The sequence below is a fragment of the Phaseolus vulgaris genome, chromosome 10, assembly GCF_051622355.1.
Source record: "Phaseolus vulgaris cultivar YP4 chromosome 10, ASM5162235v1, whole genome shotgun sequence".
In the NCBI taxonomy this organism is placed as follows: domain Eukaryota; kingdom Viridiplantae; phylum Streptophyta; class Magnoliopsida; order Fabales; family Fabaceae; genus Phaseolus; species Phaseolus vulgaris.
In genome coordinates, this window is record NC_143507.1 from 16,738,847 (window position 1) to 16,761,787 (window position 22,941).

A 22,941-nucleotide genomic window follows, 5' to 3' on the forward strand; every position below is an offset into this window, starting at 1 on the left:
ACTCATACACAACATAGAGTTTTGCATAAATAATAAAAGATAATGAAAGACAACACAGGATAAAAAGCTCCCCCTATTTGTCTTCACAAATAGACAAAAAGAAGAGATAAAAAAGATAATTGTTCCAGATTATACAGAAATATAAAACAGAAGCACTTAAATTGATACAAGGCCAAAAACAATCGGTTGTTTCCTGAATTCAACCAGTTGTTTTTCCTTTAATCATTCTTGCCATACTGGAGTTCAAAAATCTGATTTTGAACAACTTCTATATGTTCATCCTGTTAGAGTTAAGCAGTGTCTAAGATCAAGAGGGGAGGGGTGAATTGAGCTTATCAAATTTTCGCAAACAATCTAATTTACTATGTAACAGAGGTGAAAAGAACAGATTGATATTAAAAGGAACAAATTGTTTTTACAGATGAATCTGGCACAATTAAAACAAGATCAGCACAGTTTAGATCAACCAGCAGCAATATCAGAACCAAATTGATTACCCTTCACTGTTTATAAAGTTGTAGTTTAAGGTACAAAATTAATCAATTTTTACTTAACATAAGCCATCTAGAGTAATGAACCAAATGTCACAGCTTAGTTAAAGAAACCAGTTTACTCTTCTTATCTTATTACAGATTCACACAGCAGCTTGATTTATGATTGGAGGATCGATTAACAAGTTAGAACAGCAGATCTAACCAGGTCCAGAATTAACAGATTTAGTTTCAATATAACAGATTCCTTTCTTGACAGATTATGTGAAATTACAGAATTAAGTGCAGGGATGAGAGAAGAACCACACAAGACTCTTTATACTGGTTCACTCATCAAGAGCTACGTCCAGTTCACCTCACTCCAAGGTGTAATCCACTAAAAACTGATACAATCAATTACAAACACACAACAATTCTTGAACCCTTCAAGAACCTCAACTATCAAGGCTGAAAAACACTATTCCAGCATACCTTGCACTCCAAGAAACCCTATCTAGAGTGACTAACGCTCAAAACCAATACAAGAAGGAATAAGGAAAAGATTACACCTGAAACAATGTTGCAAGAACATAAACCAGTTGTTCTATTTGCTCCAAGACAGTACCAACACCTTCATCCAACACAAGGTTCTTCAAGAACAAGCTCACATGTATTTCACTTTTGAAAAACCTTTGCAAAACCTTTCCAACTCACTTTCTCTCACACAAAATGTTGTATCTTTGTTAAAACTGTGATTGTTCAGCATCCCTTTACGTGAGAAGGGCATTTTATTTTATAGAGAGCAGTTTCTAACCACTTTTAAAAAACAGTTACAGAGCAGTTAGCAAAACAACAGATTGATTTTGGAAAACAATAGGTTAAACGATGATAAAGCTGCCAGCTCAGCTTAACTGAAATAACAGACTGTGCTGTACCTTTGGTTCCCTAACAGAATTTCGAAAAGCCTTTAACAGAGAAGAAATAAACCGATTGCTTTTCAATAAAACAGATTTATTTTTGTACTGAATTAAACCATTTAAGAAAACTTTCATAAGCTTTTTCAAAACCGTTTAACCACATCATGAGCTTGATCTTACTACCTTGATTTGGCATCTAGGATGGGTCATGCAACAAAAGGCAACCTTGAATACACACAACCTTAAAGGACGAGATCATCTAAGACAAACAGCAACCTACAAAGCAACCTAGCTAACATATACATCAAACACACTAAGACTAGATAAAGATGAGCTTCATCCATCTTCAATACATCCAAGGTCATAATCTGTGTATCCATGCTGTTGAATCTGTTGTCTATACTCTGGAAGTTGCTCAGACATAAATCATGAAGATTTCTTTGATTCTCGGCAAAGCCATCAAGCTTATTCACCATGTATTTTTCAAAAGAAGACATGGATGGCATTTCATCTCCTTGATTCCTTGCACTAGTTCCAGCACCTAGATTGGTTTCAGGTTGTTCTTCATGGTGAAAATCCATGTCAGCAGCTTGATCTTCTTCAACAGAATCAGCAGCTGCAGCACTTGATGAAGCACCATGATCACCATCTTTGCTCACCCATTTTCCATTTATTTTGGTGAATCCCATCTTGCTAAGAGAGCCATTTTTCATCTCTTGTGTTTGACTTAACCAACTCAGATGACTCATCTTCAAGATTCACTTCAAAATAGAGCAAGAATTTAGAGATTAAAACAACATAGGGATAGTGATAATCACTTAACCTCATGGCTTTTTGCATTCAATGATGTGAGTGGGTTTCAGTTTTCAGAGAGAAAAGACTTGACCAAGACCTGCACAGAAAACGTCAGAAAAAGCAGAAAATCACATGGTCATCACATGTGATCTTTGACTAGTCATAAAAGCTCTTAAATTTTCAAGATTTTGGAATATATTCCTTTATGACATGTTGTAACTTCCTCATGAACATGATCAGCTTTCAACGCTGCTTTATTGACTAAGGATTCTTTCATAATTGAGATCTGCAATAAACATAATTCAAAAAAGAATTAAATCCATTCTATCACAGTGCTGTCAGAGAGGAAACAATCGGTTGTTTCGAGGAAACAATCGGTTGTTTTTCTGCAGCAGCAAAACAGATTTTGAATTTTTAAGAATGAGCAGATAATGAGTCATATGTCTTTGATCAAGAAGCTTCTTTTGACTATTGAGAACCTTAGACTGATACACAACATTGATTCAGCTTCAATGTTAATCTTTTCCTTCCAAGAACCTGATCAGATGACTCAGTGCCTCATGTTCCTCTAGATTCCCTGTATAGACATGAATTCAAGCAACAAGGTTTGGTCCCCTTACAAATGTGGGTCCATTTGGTTTACTTTTATCATTTGAAACCTCACAACCTTTGGGAATCCATTTCATAAAGTCTCTGGGAAAAAGAAAAATTCCTTATTTTGCAGAATCTAACAGAATGGCCTTTCTTCATGCAATAAAAGCATGTAACAACCGGTTGTTTCGACTTAACAATCGGTTGTTTTACTGGCTGTTTTGAAAAATTCTTTGAAATCTTATCTTGCTTGTTTTGAGGATTAAAACCTAATCCAGCTCTTCCAAAAACACAGTTTTGAGATGCCAAGACATTCTCAAAGTTGGATTTTCCTTTTGAAAGCTTATCCACAGTTCTCACAAGATAATGCACTTTCTTTTCAAGATTTTCACAATTTTCACAAATGAGAGTGTCACACTTGCAAGAGGAGTTTTTGTAATGAGTTTTCAGATTTTCAAAATCACTTTTTTGATTTTTCCAGCTCTTCTTCAAGTGCCTTCACTCTCTTTTCAAGCCAGCTATTAAGCTCTTTCAATCAGTTGTTTGAAAGAACCAATCGATTAGCTTCATCATGTGTTTCTTGAAAAGCTTCAAGCAATTCACTATAATTTTCAGAATTTACAGAAGCACAATAACTTACATCACTTGAGCTACATGAATCATCATCTCCTTCAACAATCAAGCATATGTTTGCCTTTTTTTCTTCACTTGATGATGAGCTTGATGAGGAGACTTCATTCTCATCCCAAGCTATGTAGGCCCTTTTTTACTTTCCCTTCTTTTCTTTGTAGCTTGACTTCTTCTCCTTGCTTTCTTTATTTGGGCAATCTGCCTTTATGTGCCCTTGCTCACCACAACCAAAACAAGTATAGTTATTGGAATTAAAATCATTGGATGTTTTGTTTCCATACCTTTCTTTGTTGGTGTCTTTGTTGCGGTTCCTTTTCAAGAATTTGCTAAACTTTCTAGATAGCAAACTAAGGTTCTCTTCATCACTTTCATCATTGGATTCTTGCTTGCTTTTGTGTTTGACAGCTTTTAAGGCAATGCTTCTCACATGCTTATCTTCACTTTCTTGAACATTGAGTCTATTCATTTCTAACTCATGTTCCCTAAGCTTGCCAAACAAAGAAGCCATACTCAATGATGTTAGATCTTTTGGTTCAGATATAGCAGTTAACTTAAGACCTATCAAGACATTTGAGGATCTTGATGTTTAGCTCTTCTTTTTCAAAGGTTTTCTCAAGGCTCATGAGGTGTTTGATGATGTAAGTGAACCTTTTCTGAACTTCAGCAATAGTCTCACCCTTGAGCATTCTGAACATTTCATACTCTTGGATTAGAGTATGCTTTCTGGCTCTTTTCACCTCATTGGTACCTTCATGAGTTACCTCCAAGGTGTCCCATATTTCCTTTGCTGATTTGCATTGAGAGACCCTAAAAAATTCATCTGAATTCAAGGCAGAAGTTATTATGTTTTTAGCAATGCAATCAAATTTGGCCTTCTTGCTTTCAGAATCAATCCATTGAGAGAAAGGTTTTTCAATGGAAGATCCATCTTTTTCAAATTTTGGAACAAAGGGGCCATTTTCAATTGCATTCCAAATACCTTTGTCAAGTGATTCCACAAAGATTTTCATTCTGACTTTCCAAAATTGGTAGTTCAAACCACAAAACAGAGGTGGTCTGTTGATTGAAGCACCATCCCCAAAAGGTAATCTATCAGCCATATAAAAATAGTTTTAGGATCACACTTGAATAAATTTCAAGAACCAAGCTCTTGATGCCAAAATGTAAGAAAGTATGGCTTTAATCTAGAGGGGGGTGAATGGTTTAAAGAGGGTTTTCGCAAACTTTTAAGTCTAGAATGAAATTACTTCGAGAAAACTTGATTCAGAATTAAGTTTGCCAAAAACACAAAGCAATTTAGCACAACACCAATCGGTTGTTTCGTAGAAACAATCGGTTGTTTATACCAGTTCACAAAATATAAAACTGAATTTAAAGAGTTTAAGGATAGAGAGAATGCACATAGAGGTTTATACTGGTTCACTCTTAACCCAGAGCTACATCTAGTCTTCCTAGAAACCACTGGGGAATCCACTAAGCAATCAACCATAGATTACTTACAACACCACCAAAGAAGTGACCTTGATCCCCTCAAGGCACACACTTCCTTTGGCTTCATCACAACACCACTAAGAATGTTGATCTTGACAACCTCAAGAACACACAACACTTCTCAACTATACACACATAGTTTCTTTCAAAGTATAGAGGATTACTCTTGTTACAGAATTGGTTTGAAATCAATACAAGATGAAAATCCTATATCACACTCTCTTTGATCCAGCAATCTCAAAGCAATCTCTAACTCTTTCAAAAGCAAAATCAGTGAAAAACTCAAATCTGTTTTTCTGTGATTAAAACTTAGTTATTTGTTACACAATCTTAAGAAACTATTTATTGCTTTCAAAGACTGGTCAAAGCATTTAAAACTGGAGTGTAATCAGTTAGAAAATCATTTAATGCTCACTCAAAGCACAAAACAGTTTTTTGTTATGGTCCCAAAACAAACAATCAGTTGTTTTCACGAATCAATCGGTTGTTTTGGTTTGACAGCAAGTCAACCATCAAAAACAGTTTTCAACCTTTCTCAAAACACCTAAGTATAAAACAATCGGTTGTTTTGACAAATCAACAGGTTGTTTTTCACTTAGTTTGAAAAACACATTTCAATTAAAAGGTTTGAGAGTGCTTATGCTTTGGATTCAATCAAGAGTGGATTTACATATAAATTCTACCCCAGATCCTATCTAAAGACAGCTCAGCAACAGCAAGCACATCCAACCTTTCATCAACCTTCAAAGGGTTTGGATTCTTCAAAGCTTGAACACACTTGATTCAACAATCTCCCCCTATTTGATGAAGACAAATCCCTGATTGCTTGTGTTGGATCTGATTGAATCTGAAGCAGTTCCTGCAAGACAAAGTTTAAGCAAAGCACAGTACTTCTGATATAGGGTTAGAGCAGAAAACAGAAACAGTATATCAGAGTAGAATTAAAACCAGCAGAAATATAAGGCTTACTTAAACAATCATAAACCACATAGAGTTTTGCAGAAATTAAAAGATAATAAAAGGAACACAACATAAATCTCCCCCTATTTGTCTTCACAAATAGACAAAAAGAAGAGATAAAGAGATAATTGTTCCAGATTATACAGAAATTTAAAACAGAAACAATTAAAACTGATACAAGACCAAAAACAATAGGTTGTTACTGTTAGAATGGATGGCTTTAAACTAGAGGGGGGGGTGGTGAATTGTTTAAAGAGAGTTTTCGCAAAATTTTAAGTCAAGAATGAAATTCTCTCAAGAAACAATTGATAAGGAATCTAGTTTGCCAAAACAGCAAGCAAAAATAGTAGTACCAGAAAAACAATCGGTTGTTTATACCAGCAAACAAATATCAAAACTGAATTTAAAGAGATTAAGGATAGAGAGATTGCACACATATGTTTATACTGGTTCACTCTAAACCCAAAGCTACATCCAGTCTTCCAAGAAACCACTGAGAAAATCCATTAAGCAACCACACCTTGATCACTTACACCACAACCAAGAAAGTGACCTTGATCCCCTCAAGACACACACTTCTCTTGGCCAACACACCAACACTAAGATTGCTGATCTTGATCCCCTCAAGAACACACAACAAATCTCAGCAAACACACAAACGAAACTTGTTTAATAGAGTACAAGGATTAAACTTGTTACAGAAGATAATCTAAAATCAATACAAGCAGAATCCTATTCCACACACTTTGATCAATCACAAACTCTAAGCAATCTCAGCTCTTTGAAAAACTCAAAATCTGTATTCAAAAACTTGTTACTCAATTCTGTTTTTCTGAATTTATTCAAAGATGTTATTTGTTATCAAATCTTAACAAACTCTTAAATTGCATTTAAAGATTGGTCAAAGCATTTAAAGACTGGAGCGTAAGCAGTTAAATCATTTAAAGTCAAAGATAAAACAGTTTTTCTGTTATGGTACCAAAACAAACAATCGGTTGTTTCCTCGAATCAATCGGTTGTTTTGGTTTTAACAACTCAACCATTTGAAAAACAGTTTTCAATCTTTTCTAAAAATATCTAAGTATAAACAATCGGTTGTTTTTAACTTAGTTTGAAAAAAAAAAATTCTTTTAAAAAGATTGAGAACGCCTATGCTTTGGATTCAATCAAGAGGTGGATTACATACACAATCTACCCCAGATCCTAACTAAAACAGCACAGCAACAACAATCACAGCTAAGGCTTCAACATCATTCAAAGGGTTTGGATTCTTCAAAGCTTGAACACCACCTTGTTCAACAGTTACGTGAAATCAACCAGTTGTTTTTCTTATAATCTTCATTTCCATACTGGAGTTCAAAGATTTGATTCTGAACAACTTTTATCTGTTCATCCAAGGTCATAAGGCGTGTGTCCATGCTGTTGAACCTGTTATCTATGCTTTGGAAGTTGCTTACACACAAATCATTGAGATTTCTTTGATTCTCGACAAATCCATCAAGCGTATTGACCATGTATCTTTCAAAAGAAGACATGGATGGCATTTCATCTCCTTGATTCCCTACACTGGTTCCAACACCTAGATTGGTTTCAGGTTGCTCTTCTTGATGGAAATCCATGTCAGCAGCTTGATCTTTTTCATCAAACTCAGCAACAACAACACTTGAAGAGGCACCATGATCACCATCTTTGCTCACCCATTTGCCACCTATTTTGGTGAATCCCATCTTGCTAAGAGAGCCATTGTTCATCTCTTGAGTTGACTTAACCAACTCTGATGTCTCATCTTCCAGATTCACTTCAAAATAAAGTAGAAATTTAGAGATCAAAACAGCTTAGGGATAGTGATAATCACATAACCTCATGGCTTTTTGCATGTGCTCTTTGATGATGTGGATCCAATTGATTATGATCTTCTTCATTATGCAGTAGATGTACACTAGGTCCTCTTCTGTAAGAATAGAATGATTGCTCCCCCTTGGAGTAAGAATCCAAGTCACAATAAGAGCAAGCAATCTCTCATCTAGCTTTAGGCCTCCCACTGAACAAGTTTTTACTTGGGCATTTTGATTCTTCAAGCAACTCTTGTAGTATTGGACTTTGTTGAAATCCTCCACTACTCCCAGATTTCCCTTGTTGATTCTTAGGCCAGCATACTTCAGACCAGCAACAACAGTCCACACATCATAGGTGATCTCCATGTCAACCCCTTCTACATGAGAAACAAGGTTGTTTCCCTCAAACTTGAGGTTGGTGTAGAATACTCTAATCAAATCAGGGTAGATGTTCCCCTTCATCTCCAAGAACCTTCTTAGAGATTGATCTTTGAGCAGCTTCCTCACATTATCTAGCTTTTGGCTTTTCATCCAATCAAAAGAAACAACTTTGGGGTTGTTTATCACTTTTGTGCTAGTTTTAAACCTATACCTTTCAATGAGCTCATTGTCTCCAGAAAACTAGCCCTTTAATCTCCCTCCAAACCTCACTGCTCTGGTTTTGACCCTCTTTAATGTACGAGGTGTTGATTCCATAATAGTAGAAAAAAGGGGCAAAGAGAACTCACACAAGGAAAACAAGAGATGTTGCAAGAGATGGCTCAATTGGTTGTTCTTGTGAGAGAGAACAACTGCAACAGATTTTAAAGGAGAAACAAAACCATACTGCATTCAGTGACGTGAGTGGGTTACAAATTTTCAGAGAGAAAAGACTTGACCAAGACTTGCACAGAAAACGTCAGAAAAAGCAGAAAACCACATGGTCATCACATGTGATCTTTGACTAGTCATAAAAGCTCTTTCATTTTCAAGATTTTGGAATATATTCCTTTATGACATGTTGTAACTTCTTTCAGAGCGTGATCAGCTTTCAACACTGCTTCTTTGAACAAGGATTCTTTCATAATTGTGATCTGTAACAGCCAGAATTCAAAAAGAAATTAAATCCATTTCTTCACAGTGTTGTCAGACATAAAACAATCGGTTGTTTCGTGGAAACAATCAGTTGTTTTTCTGCAGCAGTAAAACAAATTTTGAAATTTTAATCATGAGCAGAAAGAATTCAAAACATATGTATTTGATCATTCTAAGAGAGAAATTAAGCATGAATATGAATTTAAAAAAGGAATTAAAGATAGAGATAAGAAAGTTCTTATTCTTTTTTATGTTCCTTCAATGAGTCATATGCCTTTTGATAAAGAAGCCTCTTTTGACTATTTAGAGCCTTGGACTGATACACAAAATTGATTTAGCTTCAATGTTAGTCTTTTTCTTCCAAGAACCTGATCAAATGACTCAGTTCCACATATTTCTCTAGATTCCCTGCATAAACATGAATTCAAGCAACAAGGTTTGGTCCCCTAACAAATTTGGGTCCACATGGTTTACTGTTTTCATTTGAAACCTCACAACCTTTAGGAATCCATTTCATAAAGCCTTTGGGAACCAAAATTTTTCTTATTTTGCATAATCTAACAGAATGGCCTTTTATCATGCAATAAAAGCATGTAACAACCGGTTGTTTTGACTTAACAATCGGTTGTTTTACTAGCTTTCTTGAAAAACTTTTTGAAAACTTATCTTGCTTGTTTTGTGGATTAAAACCTAATCCAGCTCTTCCAAAAACACAGTTTTGAGATGCCAAGACATTCTCAAAGTTGGATTTTCCTTTAGAAAGTTTATCCACAACTTACAAGATAATGCACTTTCTTTTCAAGGTTTTCACAATTTTCACAAATGAGAGTGGTACACTTACAAGAAAAGTTTTTGAAATGTGTTTCAAGATTTTTAAAATCCCTTTTAGATTTTTCCAGCTCTTCTTCAAGTGTCTTCACTCTCTTTTCAAGCCAGCTGTTAAGATCTTTCAATCGGTTGTTTGAAAGAACCAATTAATTAGTTTCATCATGTGTTTCTTGTAAGGCTTCAAGCAATTCACTATAGTTTTGTTCATTTAAAGAAGCACATGAACTTACTTCACTTGAGCTACTTGACTCATCATCTCCTTCTGCAACCAAGCATATGTTTGCTTTTTCATCTTCCTTTTTGGCCATGAAGTAGAGATCAAGACCTTTTTTATTCTTCCTCCTTCTTCTTCTTGTCTTCGATTTCTTTAATTTAGTAGTGCTTTCATGAGTTTCTTTGAGTGTATCCCACATCTCTTTAGCAGATTCACATTCTGAAACCTTGAGCAATTCATTAGAATCAAGTGCAGATACAATGATGTTCATAGCTATACAATCAAGATGTTCTCTTTCAGAAGAAACATTTTCAAATATAGGCATGAAATAGCTATTTGTAATAGCATTCCAGATTTTTCTATCTATAGATTCAACAAAGAATTTCATTCTTATGCACCACAGATCATAGTTTATATCACAAAACAAAGGTGGTTTGTTTAAAAATGCACCTTCCCCAAAAGAAAACTTTTTAGCCATAAAAAGATTTTAGGATCACACTTGAATAAATTTCAAGAACCAAGCTCTTGATGCCAATTGTTAGAATGTATGGCTTTAAACTAGACGGGGGGTGAATGGTTTAAAGAGGGTTTTCGCAAACTTTTAAGTCTAGAATGAAATCACTTCGAGAAAAGCTTGAATCAGAATTCAGTTTGCCAAAATCACAAAGCAAATAAGCACAGCACCAGAAAAACAATGGTTGTTTATACCAGTTCACAAAATATAAAACTGAATTTAAAGAGTTTAAGGATAGAGAGAATGCACACAGAGGTTTATACTGGTTCACTCTTAACCCAGAGCTACATCCAGTCTTCCCATAAACCACTAGGGAATCCACTAAGCAATCAACCCTAGATTACTTATAACACCACCAAAGAAGTGACCTTGATCCCCTCAAGACACACACTTCCTTTGGCTTCAGCACAACACCACTAAGAATGATGATCTTGACAACCTCAAGAACACACAACACTTTTCAGCTATACACACAGAGTTTCTTTCAAAGTACATAGGATTACACTTGTTACAGAACCGATCTGAAATCAATACAAAATGAAAATCCTATATCACACTCTCTTTGATCCAGCAATCTCTAACTCTTTCAAAAGCAAAATCAGTGAAAAACTCAAATCTGTTTTTCTGTGATTAAAACTTAGTTGTTTGTTACACAATCTTAAGAAACTATTTATTGCTTTCAAAGACTGGTCAAAGCATATAAAACTGGAGCGTATTCAGTTATAAAATCATTTAATGCTCACTCAAAGCACAAAACAGTTTTTTGTTATGGTCCCAAAACAAACAATCGGTTGTTTTCACGAATCAATCGGTTGTTTTGGTTTGACAGCAAGTCAACCATCAAAAACAGTTTTCAACCTTTCTCATAACATCTAAGTATAAAACAATCGGTTATTTCGACAAAACAACAGGTTTTTTTCACTTAGTTTGAAAAACACATTTCAATTAAAAGTTTTGAGAGTGCTTATGCTTTGGATTCAATCAAGAGTGGATTTACATATAAATTCTACCCCAGATCCTATCTAAAGATAGCTCAACAATAACAAGCACATCCAACCTTTCATCAACCTTCAAAGGGTTTGGATTCTTCAAAGCTTGAACACACTTGATTCAACAGGAACAAGGTCCTCCTAGGAGTGGTGGTGACCTTGAAGGTGCATGATAGGTAGGATTTGAGAGTGGTGAGGCCAACTCTACTTGGAAGGTGACGGTTTAGGAACATCAAAAGCCTAACCTAGAGGTTTTGGGCAAAGAGTGATATTGGCACAATTTTGGCAGCAATTTCACTCATGTATTAATCTTCAATTTACATGACCCAAACTCCTCTATATATAACAAGAGTGGGCTGAATATGAAAAGAGAATTGGTGGGAAATTCAAATGTTGGCACATGGGAAGGTGGCTCCTAAATTCAGCACATGTGAGGTAGGTTCTAAAAATCTTCCATGTGCTAGGAGTTTTAGAACCTTACGCTCCACTTAGGCTAAATGTGGGTTGGACCTAAGTTTAATTAGGAGTAGGAAACTCTAATTAAACTTAGGTTAGCATTTTAGGTACCACTTTGCACGTTTCAACTAAAATACAAAAGAATTAGACTATGCTAATTTTGACGAAAAATGTAAAAACTATTCTACACTAGAGTTTATGACATGTAGAATGCGTCCTCTTGACCCGTCTTTGACCATAAATCTAGTGGGTGCCTCAATTTGACATTTTGGTGGCCTTTCAATTGATTGGTGTCGGGGCCTCTTCCATCATCCCCTCTTTCAAGAATTTGTCCTCAAATCCAAGGCTTCGTCCTCGTCATTAGTAGGGGGATGTATGTGGCTGGATGGTGTACATCATCTCCTTCTTGAGAAAATCTATCCTCAGATTCACAGGGTCGATCTCGGATAGCAGCCTCTTGCTTTGACAACTATGCTCGTCCTCCCGGATCAAACGTCCATCTATGGGAATCATCAAACAAAGCAAATGTGTTAGTTTGAGCAGTTGTATAAAAATCAATTTTATGAAGTAGCCATTCTTTTTGTTTTTCTATTGTTTTTGGCAACGTTTTACAATATTTCTTTAGGGAGGAGTTCATAATTTTCTTTTCTTTCAAAAGCTCAAGAGTTTGATCAACTCCAAAATGACTTATGAATCCTCCTTCATGTGACTCATTTACAGGGAGTTTTCTATGTGTTATTTGGGGTATGCAAAGTTTTTCTTCTTTAAATAAGTACCCCTCATAAACATAAAACCCTCCATGTGCTCTATGTTGATACTTAGCAAAAGTGGTTTCAAAATCTTGATAAAGTTTAGGTATGTTATCAAATCCAAGAATTTGGGCTCCAAGTTTTAAAAATAGGGCATGTTTCCTTGATAGAGCATCCACCACAATATTTGTATTTTCCTTCTTGTATTTGATAACATATGGAATTTGCTCAATAAATCTCATCCATGTTGCATGTATTTTTAACTTGTGTTAACTCTTTAAAGATTTTAAAGACTCATGCAGGGCCCTCACAAGTGTATAGAGCTCTTTGTTATAGATGGGGTAGTTAAGGGTTGCACCATGAAGTTTTTCAATAAAATATGCAATTGGGTGCCCACCTTGCAACAACCCAACACCTATTCCTACTCCCAATGCATCACACTCTAGCTCAAAAGTTTTTACAAAGTTTGGTAAAGCTAGAATGGGTGTATTGGTGAGTTGAGCTTTCAACCTTTGAAAGGCTTGCTCATGCTTCTCCATCCAACAAAATGGATTGTCTTTCTTCACTAACTCATTGAGTGGTGAAGCTAGACTTGAGAAGTTAGGATCAATTTTCCTTTTATAACTTGCTAGACCATGAAACTCCTAACATCTCCTACATTTTGTTGTGTTGGCCATTCTTGGATGGCTTTGATTTTCTCGGGGTCAACATGTGATATGATTCCAATAACAAGATATAGATGATTCTTTGACATTTTATTAAATCAACTTGAGTTGGAAAGGTAATAGGCACTTTTCTAGAATTGGATCAATGTTCTATGTTTCAAGAACTCACCATTAAAACTATCCCCATTAAAACTAGGAACTTTGACAAAAGGAACTTGAGACTTGGACTCTTGATGAGGTCTTTGGTCACGGTGTTGGTTTCTTTCATTGGAATGAGGATGATGCCTCCTTCGTCTATGATCATCTCTAGAGCCGTGAGCAGATGCAGAAGCTTTTGAAGAATGTCTAGGAGAAGGTTGCCTCTCATGCAAAGAATGGACAACTCCTTGTTGCAATTCAATCTTAGGCAAACGTGCTTCTAATCTTTGCAATTCTTCATCCTTTTGAGCAAGAGCCTTCCTGGCTTCTTTCAATTCATTAAGAACATAAGCTCTATGAGTAGAGCGTGGCTTTGAAGATTCAACACTTGAATAGGTATCCATTAGAAAAGAAAAACAGCAAACACAAGAACAAACAATGTTAAGAAAACAAAGTTAGCAACAATCAATTAGAGCAAAATGCCGAAGGGAAGAGTCTCTCAAATCACTCCAAAGAAAGAATACTTCCTTTTACCAATCTGATCTTGAGGCCTTTAGTAACCTCAAATGAAAGATGTCAAAGCAATAGCACACAATCTCAAAGCTAAACACCACAAAACCAAAGAATCAATGAAAGACAAACAAGAAAAGGTATAAACAAGAAAAGGCTAGAACAAAAGGAACACAAGATATATGACAAACTCAAAGATTAGTGAATAAAAGACAAGCAAGAAAATAAGGTACTCAATGAAAAAGAAGGCACACAAAAGAGACCTAGAGAAAAGTACTAGAGTAGATGAAGAAAACAAAAACAGAACTACTGGAAAATATTTTTATGCAAACTGTGCGTAATGTTTACAGATTTATCTGGAAAGATATAAAGCGAACTGGAATATGAAATTGTAACCACAGAAAGTTCAAGATCTTAGCTCAACAATGGCACTGGAATTACTCTAAAACAGTAAGCCAATTAATTGTGATAAATTTTCTAAAAGCACTGCCAGATTACCGTATTTTTTTTCGGCAGAATTACACACTGTTTGTATTTTATTTATCAATTTTTTTGTACTTTGAATTTTGAAGTACTTCTTTTTTCTAATTTTCTATAACACTTTGACGAACACAAATCCAGAATTTCAGAAATTTCCAGTGAGTAAATCAATTGCAATAAGGCGAAACAGTCAGCACATTTGCAGGAAAACAGAGGAATCCTAACAGAAATGAAAAACAGAATTAAGAACTAGCAAAGACATAATAGAAATGATGTGTAAGAACTTGTATAGATCTAAAATACAAGTATGAACTCAATACTAAAAATAAAATGCACCAAAGGATCAAGAAACAAACACATAAAACTGTTCTTAACACAAAATCAAGAAACAAAAATTACAACAAAATGACTACAAAGAATTGATGACATTCTTGGAAAAACATGACTATGACAAAACTTATAAGGATTCAAAAATTAAAATGACACAAACACAATGTAATATCAAAAAGAAAACAGCAAGAAAACTCAAAAATAACCTAAAAACAGAAAGGAAACAACAAGAATATAGAGTTCTTGAATTAAAGAGCCTACAAACAACTCAAAACACAAACAAGAAGAAACCTAAACACTAGATACCACATGATATGATTCCAATAACAAGATATAGATGATTCTTTGACATTTTATGGAATCAACTTGAGTTGGAAAGGTAATAGGCACTTTTCTAGAATTGGATCAATGTTCTATGTTTCAAGAACTCACCAAAACTTGAGCCAACACTCCAAAACTCATATGGAAGTCCATTTCTTGCCAATTGAACCGATTAAAATGCTTAAGAATTCAAATGAACCGATTAAAATGCTTCACAAATGAAATGCACCGAACAAAAGCAAGGAAGAAGGAAGATGAACCGATTATATTCAGCAAAGAAGAAGATGAACCGAACAAAACATAAAAGTAAGCTAAAACACCGAATAGAAAGGACCTAAGACATGTTTTAGAAGTTCATATGGACTTGGAGATGAAAGAAATAGATGGAAAAGAGAGAAGACTTATGTGGTTGAAGAACTTGGTTGATGAACACGCCACTTGAAGTGTGAATGCTCCAAGATAAGTGTGAATTTCCGCCACTTGAGGAACCAAGGCACTCAAGATGAGGCTAGGAAGAGGAGAAGGCAAGTTCTCACTCACTCAATCACCAATTTGGGAGAGTTTCATTACTTCAAAAAATCAATTCTATTATTTGAAGGACCTAAGCCCTCCTTTTATAGGAGCAAGGGCCGGTCATGAGGCTACAAAGCTTGCACTACAAGCTAACCAAAAGTCCCCTTTCACTCACTCCTAACGCCTATAGTGATTCATGAAGAGTCACCTTCTAAAAAATTATAAACTAAAGCCTAAAGATGCTTTACAAAAGAGGTATCTAATGTTTACCTCTAAGCACCTTCCTAAAAACTATATATTTAAACATTCTACAAAAGACACTATAAAAAGAGAAAACATTCTACCACTACTTCCTAATTCTTTAAACTTGCTCCTTGTAAGCCTTTGAGGTAGGCTAATGTCTTCTTGAGCCTCTTCAACTTCGGCCTCTACCTCCTCTTGATCTTGATCTTCGGCCTCTACCTCTTCTTGATCTTGATCTCCATCATACTCCCCGAGTTGGAGAGAATTCGACCAAGAATTCTGGAGACCTACAGAAAAAGGAGTTAGATCACTGATATTAAATGTATGACTACCAAGGTATGTATCAGGCATATCTAACTCATAAGCATTATCATTAATCCTCTTTAGGACTTGGAAAGGTCCATCTCCACGAGGCATTAGTTTGGACTTCCTTTGAGTAGGAAAACGATCTTTCCTCAAATGAAGCCAAACCCAATCACCTTCATCAAATAACAATGCTTTTCTCCTTTTGATGGCAATTTCAGCATACTTGCCAACCTTATTCTCAATTCTCAACTTGATGTCTTTATGCAAATTTTTCACAAAAGAAGCTTTTTCATCCCCATCTTTGCACAAGACATCATCAAGTATGGGAATAGGAAGAAGGTCAAGAGGTGTTAAGGGATTAAACCCATAGACAACCTCAAAGGGAGAATGTGAGGTGGTAGAATTTACTACACGATTATAAGAAAATTCAACATGTTGTAGTAAATTCTCCCAAACTCTAGTATTCCCGGAAATAAAGCATCGCAACATTTGTCCCAAAGTTCTATTTACCACTTCGGTTTGACCATCGGTTTGTGGGTGACAAGTGGTAGAAAATAAAAGTTTAGTACCAAGCTTAACCCACAAGGTCTTCCAAAAGTGACTCAAGAACTTGGAATCTCTATCGGACACAATAGTTCTAGGAATACCATGTAAACGAACCACTTCTTGAAAGAAGAGGTTTGCAATATGACATGCATCATCCACTTTGTGGCAAGGAATAAAGTGAGCCATCTTTGAAAAACGATCCACTACCACAAAAATGGAATCCTTTCCCTTTGATGTCTTGGGTAATCCTAAGATGAAATCCATAGAAATGTCAACCCAAGGCATTGAAGGCATAGGAAGAGGAGTATATAAACCATGGGGATGCAATCTAGATTTAGCTTTACGACAAGCTATGCATTTTTCACACAAACTATGAACATGTTTATGCATATGAGGCCAAAAGAAATGTTCATGTAACACATCCAAAGTTTTTGCAAATACATTTAGCCCTAAACACTATTAGTAAATACATTTATCACTATTAGTAAACAAACTATTAGCCCTAAACACTAAGAAAACTTCCCTAAGGTGGTTTAGGTAATCATAAACTACTATATATTTACTTATGCAATCCCTCTTTAAAGATTCTATTTTTACTATGCTTGTAAGGGATGTTGTAAGATATTCCTCATTCTTTATAGATTCACACAACCCCTCACTTGGCTTTTCTATTTCTTTCTTATTCTTTTTCTCATTTTCTTCACTCTCACTAGTTTCTTTTTCTTGGCTACTATATTCATCTTTGTTCCTTAAGATCATAGATCTTTCATTGGAACAATTAGATGCTAAATGACCCTTACCAAGACATTTTAAACATTGAATTTCTTTAGCTTGAGTGTGTGAGATATGCTCGGCTAGGTTTTGGGAAAGTTTTAGAGATGTTTCTTTTATATGTTCTTCCCCTCTTTGGAACTCATCCTTGTCATAAGATACACAGTATGAACTTTGTTTTTGACTTGATTGTTTTCTCAAAATTTGTTTTTCAACTTTAATGCTAAGTTGAATCAAGTCATTTAAATCTTTATAGGGTAAAAGTTCAACTTTGTTTCTTATCTCAAGTTTGAGACCACTTAAAAACCTAGATATGGTGGTATGGTTGTCCTCATTAACCCTTGCCCTTATTATATATAACATCATCTTTCGCCAATATTCTTCTACACTTAGATTTTTTTGATGAAGTCCTTGGAGTTTGTCCATTGACTTCCTATTGTGGTAGGAGGGAATATGGTGGCGTCTTAAAGCTCCCCTAAGATCATTCCAATATTCTATGGGAGGGTCCTTATGAAGGCGTCTCTCTCTTTCAAGGGTCATCCACCAATACATAGCGTTGCCTTGGAAACTTAGAGTGGCTAAGGGTACTTTCCTCTCTTCACTTACTCTATGGCAAGCAAATAATTGTTTTACCTTCATTTCCCAATCTAAATAGACTTCTACGTTTTCTTTTCCATGAAAATGAGGTAGATCTACCCTAACCTCTCTTGGGCTCTCTTGTTCTTTTCTTTCTCTTCTTGTTCTCCTAGGGGGTGGTTGATAATATTCATTTATCCTAAGACTTCCTTCCCCAAAAGATTCATGATTGTGAGAACTAGATGCATGTGAATATATTTTTTTAGATTTTTTAGAGCTTTCATCCTTTTCTTTAGCCATTTTCAACTCTTTGATTTGTACCTCATGTTCCAATTGTCTATATGAGAATGATTGAAAGTCCTTGGCTAATTGTTTTAAAAGAGTTTTAATGGACTTTATATCACTTTCACTAGATTTAGAAGAGTGGGTTGACATGACTAAAACTTTGTGTTTATAAGTATTTTACCTCAAAAAAGAAAAGGAAAGTAATGAAGGTAGCTTTCCAGGAAAGAGAGGTGGATCACTAGGATCTCTTAAGTACCAAGTCTTTCCTTGCCAAAACCTATCCCTCAAGACTTCACACAATTCTTTTTCTAAGTAATTTACTTAGATCACAATTAGGAATGAAAAGTCAATTTTTATGCAAAGCAATTAAACAATGCAAATCAAGTTTGACAATAAAAAACAAGTAATTAAAGTAAAGCAATTAGCTAAGCACAAATTAAAGATTGCTAACTACAAAGCTTTAAACTAGACGATTCCTAAGGTGAGGCTTCTAGACACTTGGAGCCATTTAAGACACACTCACCGTCTACACACAATTAATCCACTAATTAATCAAGGTTGAATGTAATTACAACTCAAAGAAATACAAAGAAATTGAATTACACAAAATAAAAATCAGATTTCCTAAACTATGCACTCCTTGGCTTGTGGTTGATCTTCCTTGATGTGTTCTACAAAGTGTATGTATTTGTATTTGTATTTGCTGCAGCTCCTTGCCTTAACCTCTTATGGTTAGCCAATTAAAATCTTCAAAACAGTACCTACTAAGTAGGGATGGACTCACCACAAGGTTAATTCCACTTAACAAGCACCAATTTGAATTTTGTTCTCCAATCAATTTTAGAGGTCAAGAAATGAAAGCAAGAAACAATTCAAATTTAGAAAATAGGACAACAGCAAATGGATTTGATTTATATGACACAACTAGAAGGAGTATTGAATAATATTGGACAAGCAATAAAAAATAGACACTCAACAAAAGGTAGCACAGAAATTGAACCTAGAGAATGGCACTAGAATTTACTAGAAAAACCAAAACAGCACTACTGGAAATTTTAGATCTAAAAAGCGTGACTTATAAAATTTATGCTGAGCTGGCTATTTGAAATTTGATTCTGAAATTTGAACCACAACAATTCAAGGTCTTAGAAAACTTTTGGCGCTGGAATCACACCAAAACTATGCACCAAATAATTGTGATAAACTTTTCAAAATTCTTGTCCAACTACCATATATTTTGGCGCCAGGATGCACACTTTTTTGTTTTATTTATCATTTTTTTTCTATTTTGTATTTTGATTTTTTTTCTTGATTTTCTAATACATCAAACTGTATAGATCCAGATTTTCATAATTTTTCTTCAACGTATTTGAATTTCATAACAAAAAACAGCCAGCACAAAATTTGAAAAATAGAGTAATCCTAATTTTGGAATTTAAAAACAGAATGAAGAACTTCAAAATCACAATGCAATGAATGTATATGAATTTGTATGGATCTAACATACAAATATGAACTCAAACTAAAAGAAAAAATGCACCAAAGGATCAACAAACACAGAATTATAGATTTGGACTCAAATCAAATCAAGAAACCAAAATTATCAACAAAATCAGCACTACATGGATTTGATGACAAATTAGGAGAAACATGGCTTAGACAAAACACAATTGGATTCAGAAATTAAAATGACTAAAGACACATAACGAACTGAATAGAATTGCAAACAAGACTCAAACAAACTAAAAATAGAACACCAACACAATTCTATATGGATTCCTACACAAATGTGAAAATTAGAAGCTTAAGAACAATTTGAACACAATGCACTGATTGCATTTCTTCAAACAACATCTAAATCAAATTAAAATGCAAAAAACAGCAATACAACATGGAGAATTGAAGAACAACACGGAAAAATGAAGAACACAAAAATTAAAATGCAAGAAGACACTTAGCTCTTGTAGAACCGTAGCTCATGATACCAAATGATGAATTTGTGTCCTCCTTTTTCGGTTTTGAAGGTGATTTAAGGAAGCTTCATGAATTGGAGATGGAATAAGGTCCTCCTAGGAGTGCTGGTGACCTTGAAGGTGCATGATAGGTAGGATTTGAGAGTGGTGAGGCCAACTCTACTTGGAAGGTGATGGTATAGGAAGATCAAAAGGATAACCTAGAGGTTTTGGGCAAAGAGTGATATTGGCACAATTTTGGCAGCAATTTCACTCATGTATTAATCTTCAATTTACATGATCCAAACTCCTCTATATATAGCAAGAGTGGGCTGAATATGAAAAGAGAATTGGAGGGAAATTCAAATGTTGGCACATGGGAAGGTGGCTCCTAAATTCAACACATGTGAGGTAGGTTCTAGAATTCTTCCATGTGCTAGGAGTTCTAGAACCTTACGCTTAGGCTAAATGTGGGCTGGACCTAAGTTTAATTAGGAGTAGGAAACTCTAATTAAACTTAAGTTAGCATTTTAGGTACCACTTTTCATGTTTCAACAAAAAATACAAAAGAATTAAACTATGCTACTTTTGACAAAAAATGTAAAAACTATTCTACACTAGAGTTTATGACAAAAGAATTAAAGAATGCGTCCTCTTAACCCCTCTTTGACGATAACACTAGTGGTTGCCTCAATTTGACATTTTGGTGGCCTTTCAATGGATTGGTGTTGAGGCCTCTTCCATCAAAAACTCATGCCCATACCATGGTCCCACCACCGAGGCGAGCTACCCACACCCGCGCACCAAGCACTGAGCGCTCTGTCCAGTGCAAAAGCAAACAATCCTAACTTTTGATAGAGAAGTAGGATTGAAATGCATGAAAACTGAAAGTTGTTCAAAATAAGGCAATGAATAACATAATAATAACTTTTAGTAGAAATGTCAGATTGAAACGCATAAAAGATAAGAGTGGTCAAGTCACAAGGAAAGTTCTTATTCTAACTCTTATCCCAAGAAGGAATACAAAAAGGAAAGGGAGGATAGTTTTTCAAAAGATAAATCCAAAGTAGAAACTCCCAAGAGCCTAGGAAAGGATGTGTCTACCCCACAACTCGCACTAGAGACATACAATGTTTCAAATGTCTTCGTAGAGGTCATATAGAATCCCAATGTCCAAATAGGAGAACCCTGATCCTAAGGGGCAAAGATGAATATAATAGCCAAGAAGATGAGTCTAGTAGGGGAGAAGAAAAAGAAAAGAGTGAGAGGGCATATCCTTGTGAGGGAGAATTATTTATGATCAAAGGAACCCTCAACAATCAACCTAACATGAAAGATGAAACACAAAGAGAGAACATATTTCATACAAGATGTAAAATTTTAGAAAACACTTGTTCTCTCATTGTGGATAATGGATCTTGCTGCAACTGTTGTAGCACTAGGTTGGTTGAAAAACTTGATCTACAAGTTTTACCCCACCCAAAACCTTATAAACTTCGATGGCTTAATGAAGATGGGAACTTAACTTTAGATAAGCAGGTAAAAGTCAGCCTTCCTATGGCGAATTACAAAGATGATGTTTTATGTGATGTAGTACCCATGTAAGCTTGTCATAGTTGTTGAACCAAGTGGTGTTCAAGCTTTGAAGAATCCAAACCCTTTGAAGGATGATGAAGGTTGGTTGTGCTTGCTGTTGCTGAGTTGTCCTTTTAGATAGGATCTGGGGTAGATTTAATGTGTAATCCACTCTTGATTGAATCCAAAGCATAAGCACTCTCAATCCTTTTAAAAAAAAGTGTTTTTCAAGCTAAGTGAAAAACAACCTGTTGTTTTGTCGAAACAGCCGATTGTTTTATACTTAGGTGTTTTTAGAAAAGGTTGAAAACTATTTTTATGGTTGACTTGCTGTCAAAACCAAAACAACCGATTGATTCGTGGAAACAACCGATTGTTTGGTTTGGTACCATAACAGAAAACTGTTTTGTGCTTTGACTGAGCATTAAATGATTTTCCAACTGTTTACTTTCCAGTTTTTAATGCTTTGACCAATCTTTAAATGCAATTAATATTTTGTTCAGATTTGATAACAAACAACAACTTTGTTTTACAAATAGAAAAGCATATTTGGGTTTTTCAGATTTGAACAGATTTTGAAAGAGTTGAGATTGCTTAGAGATTGAGTTTGATCAAAGTTTGTGAGATTGGATTTTCTCTTGTATTGATTTCAGATTTGTTTTGTAACAAGTGTAATCCTTGTATCTGTTGAAAGAAACCTTGTGTGTTTGCTGAGAAGTGTTGTGTGTTCTTGAGGGGATCAAGATCAACTTTCTTAGTGTTGGTGTGTTGACCAAGAGGAGTGTATGTCTTGAGGGGGATCAAGGTCACTTCTTTGGTTGTGGTGTAAGTGATCTAGGTTTGATTGTTTAGTGGAATTCCTCAGTGGTTTCTGAGAAGACTGGATGTAGCTCTGGGTTTAGAGTGAACCAGTATAAACATCTTTGTGCATTCTCTCTATCCTTAATCTCTTTAAATTCAGTTTTAATTTTTGCAAACTGGTATAAACAAACGATTGTTTCTGCGAAACAACCGATTGTTTTTCTGGTGCTGTTGTTTTTGCTTTGTGTTTTGGCAAACTGAATTTCTTATCATTTGTTTCTCGAAGTAATTTCATTCTTGGCTTAAAAGTTTGCGAAAACCCTCTTTAAACAATTCACCCCCCCCTCTAGTTTAAAGCCATCCATTCTAACAATATCTTATTGGGAAGACCATGCCAATTTGACAAGAAAACTACC

At 35.2% G+C, this 22,941-nt stretch overlaps 1 pseudogene; it reads right to left on the minus strand.

Annotated features, from left to right (window-relative positions):
• The window catches only part of LOC150024664 (uncharacterized), a 43,587-nt pseudogene that overhangs the window by 18,818 nt on the left and 1,828 nt on the right, over positions 1-22,941 (minus strand).